General features: G+C 42.2%; 1 pseudogene; it reads right to left on the reverse strand.

The window, feature by feature from the left end:
• Positions 1 to 1059: 1059 nt before the first annotated feature.
• Positions 1060 to 2372, reverse strand: LOC102838512 (annotated as a pseudogene).
• Between the last annotated feature and the right edge of the window lie 1843 nt (positions 2373 to 4215).

Below are 4215 nucleotides of genomic sequence, written 5' to 3' on the forward strand. Positions count from 1 at the left end.
TTAATTAGGTCATCTAAATGCCAATTATTTATGTTGACTACAGCAATTCCTAATTTTGGGATTTCACAGACCTTCACTCTTGCCTGGCACTCTGGGAATCTTCTCTGGTTTGCATAATCTTAATTACATTACTTTGTTGAAGATATGCAAGAAAAATGACATTTTTCTAGAGTGACTTCTCAATTAAATCAAAGAGATCTGATAAGATTAAAGAAAAGGCTGACAAAGCACTGAGTGGTAAGAAAGAGAGTATCCATTTTAAATGAGTTACCAGGAACAAAATACAGAATTATATCAGGGCACTGTTCAGTTAGCATAATTAGTAGTTTTTGTTACTAACATGCTAAATGATTTATTAGCTGTCAGTGGTAAGTGGATGTACTGTAATAATTATTCCAAAAGACTAGAACTTGATGTATGCAGCAACTTTATTTCTAAACCACTTTAACTTTATTTAGCTTTCACCACAGTTTTGGTAAAATAAGTAAGAATAGGTGATATAATGCCAAACTGAAAGTTAGAGATTGAGTCATATAGATGCTAAATAGTTTGAAGAAACTCTCACAACTACAATAGTTAGTCTAGAATATTTAAGCCTCCAAATGTATAGCTATTATTTCTTTGCCTAAAACTATGGTTCCCTATAGCGGTTAAAAGAAAGAGAAGAGAAAAAGGAGAGACAGAAAGAGAGAGAAACTAGAAAATTGTATTATTCACTCTACCCAGACATTGCAGAGTAAATAGAATATCTTTTTAAAAATAGTGCTGCTGGTTAATGGTTTTAAAAAAATAAAAGCATCAACAAAAAGTGAAAAGAACATCTTGCCTGTGAGTCAATTTCCATTCCTGGTGATCCCCTGTGTTATAGAGGCAGCTGAAGTCCATAGAATTTTCTTGACTGTAAACTTTACAGAAACAGATTGCCAGACTTTTCTTTTGCAGTGTTGTTGGTTGGGTTTGAATTGCCTCTTTTTTTTTTCAATGTTCAGTTCCCTTTAATGACCCCGATCTCCCTGAGGGGCGGACGGGCAGCCAGGTGATGAACGAATGACATGGTGTTTACTTGAAGACCTTGCCCTGGTTGAAGCTTTTGCTCACGTGCTGGAAGGCTTCCTCCCAGGAAAAGTACTCTCGCACCAGCTTCTGGGTCTCCTCACTGCCGGGATCCAGCTTCCGCCACGTGTAGGACTCGTAGTCCACCTGCCAATCTGGACTCAGCGGGAAGGCAAGCGCTTGTCCTCTGAAGACCCAGACTCCAGAGATGGAGCTGCTGTTGTTGGTTCTAAAGAGGATGACACTGGCAAAGGCTTTCTTCCTCAGCTTGTCCAAACGCTGGAACAGTCCTGTGATGAGGTTGCAGCTCATGAAGGTCTGGGTGAGCTCCTGAGGGAAGTGGTATTTAGAATACCACAAAGACCAGCCATCCTTATCAAAGTGTTCCCAGAAATACGGCAGTGCCACAGAGACCGTGTCCTCATTGAAGTACGTGCGCTTAAATTCGTCCAACACAAAAGTACTCTTGGGCAGGTGAGCAAAGGGTTCCTTGGCCTTTGGTTCAGCAGCAAGTGCCTGCTCACATCCGTCCAGCTCCTCCTCAGGGGCAGCAGCCGCGACCTTCTTCTCTTCTTTCCGCTCAGCCTGGGCCTTCTGCTTCTCCTCTCGCTGACCTTTCTTTTTCCGTGGGGTGTCCTTCTTAAGTTGGCTCTCAGCAAACTTTTTAGCATCGAACTGAGCCATCTTCTCACAGAGCTTCACCTCCCCCAAGACAGCCTGGAACTGGGGCTGGTTAATGCAGGTGAGGAACCAGCAGTTGGTATTGGGGAAAGCCTGATGAAAAGAAGGCTCTAGGACCTGTTTGTAGAGCCACAACAGGATACAGACAGCTGTGATGTCAGCCAGGGTCACACGTTCACCCACCAGGAAAGGCCTCCTGTTCAAGTGAGCATCTAGCAGTCGCAGATTCGTCTCACCTCCTCCTTGGCATTCTCTGTGTCCTGCTTGTTGTGATGCATGATGCCCAAGGTGGGGAACACCCAGGTACTTGCTGGGGGGACTGTGTCGCTGTCAGCAAAGCTCACCCACTGCACCACCTGAGCTGCTGTCTCGGGAGTACTGCCCCGTAGCTCCTCATTGCTCACATAATAAGCAATGGCATTGCTTTCAAAGACTCAGAATCCATCATCACCCTCAAACGCTGGAACCTTGCCAGCAGGAAATTTGCGGAGAAATTCAGGGGTGCGGTTGGTTTGGCCAAAGTGGAAGTGGGGTGGTGCGGAGAGCATGCGGACCTGAGCCCCGCTGTACTGAGCAGAAATGAGGGCCTTGAAGGCTCTCCAGTTTTCAGGATATGTGTATAGGGTCCCGGCCGCCATGGTGATTCCGCAGAGAAAGGGCTGAATTGCCTCTTTCGGGGAGTTGTTGTTGTTAATGCTTTCAATTTAGTTCCAACTCATAGAGATCCTATATAGTGTTTCCAAGGAGCAGCCGGTAGGTTTGAACTGCCGAGTGGAATTGTTGTTGTTAAGTGCCGTCAAGTCGATTCTGACCCATAGCAGCCCTGTATAGGGTTTCCAAGGAGCAGCTGGTGAGCTCGAACTGCCAACCTTGCAGTTCAAACGACTTTGCAGTCTGATACATTAGCCCACAGTGCCACACCAGGACTCATGAGGGGACTAGACATGTACAAAATGTTTGTTCCACCTAGGAATATAAAGGAAAACATAGACAGGCTTAATTTCAAATGTCCAAATGATATTCTTTTAACTGTATTGAAATAAACCCTTAATTTTTCTTAAGGAGCCTCATCATATTCATGTTGTTGTTAAATGCCATGAGTGATTCCAACTCATAGCGACTAAATATACAATTTTCATGGAGAGGCTGGTGGGTTTGAAGTGCCAAACTTGCGGTTCAAACCAACCTTGCAGTCTAGCGTTTACTCCACAGTGCTGCACCCAAGATGTGTAAGCAGCTGTTCATGAAGATATATGACTCTGATAGCATTAAAATTATGTCACATATAAGAAGGGCTATTAGAGTTTCCTGAAGAAAAGTATGGTTTGTTAAGAATACAGAGATCATGGAATACAACAGAGTAGATCGTCTATATGGGCTAATATCTGTGATGCCACATGGTGAGTAAAATAATTATGTAGCTACTGCATCTGCTCCTAGGAAATCATCTGTGAAAACGTCACAACGGTTTTAATGCCTGTGTGAGTGTATGTTGTATGAATTACAAGCAAGTGGATCCATCTTCACTAAATTCCAGCTATTTTATATTTGAGGTAAACACTTACATTCCCTACTGTATGCTCTGTGGCTACAAATTCTTCTTGCACAAACATTTATATTTGGTTCCATAAAATAAAGATGTGACTAGTAGCGTAGTGGTTACGAATCGGGCTGCGAACCGTAAGGTCAGCGGTTCGAAACTACCAGCTGCTCCGAGGGAGAAAGATGAGGCTTTCTACTCCGGTAAAGATTTACACCCTCGGAAACCCTGTACAGGGTCGCTATGGGTCGGAACCGACTCGACGGCACTTAACAACAACAACAAGTAGAAATTAGAATTAGACCCTTTTGTCTCCAATATTAGTAAAATCTGATTAAATGCAACTTGAATTATGAAACAGTTGAAGGATTAACTTGACTTTAAATTCTGTTTTACACGTGTGGTGAAACCATTTTTAGATAAAAGTGTGTTCTGCCAAAGAAAATGAACTGAGGTATAGCTCTTAAATTATGTCATATAAAACAAAACTCAAGCTAAGTTTGAGAAGTTAGGAAAACAATTACTCCCTACCCCTCAATTCCTTGTTTCCTGAAGAAAGACAAAATGAAATGTATTTATTTATGATTTTCTTATCTGTTTATTAGGTTTAAATTCTTAGTGGAGGTTAAGCAACATTGGTCTAATAGAGCATCATGATTTTTTTTTTGTCTCATTTTATTGAAGATTTTTCAGTTAGACTTGGTTACAAGAAAAACATTGCTTTTTGGATTTCTTTTCTTTCTTTCTTTTTTTTTTTAATGTTTTATTGTGAATTATTTGATAGTTTACATGAGAGAACCTCAATTCCACATTCATTCCATCGTACAGCATTACATTACCATGGTTCCAACCCCCTCCATGCATCGTCTTCCAACCAAAGGGCATATCCTAGAAGCCCTTGCTCTACACTCCCCACTTCCCCCTCAGTCTTCGGCCCACAG

This window comes from Chrysochloris asiatica, unplaced genomic scaffold (assembly GCF_000296735.1).
Source record: "Chrysochloris asiatica unplaced genomic scaffold, ChrAsi1.0 scaffold00185, whole genome shotgun sequence".
Classification (NCBI taxonomy): Eukaryota; Metazoa; Chordata; class Mammalia; order Afrosoricida; family Chrysochloridae; genus Chrysochloris; species Chrysochloris asiatica.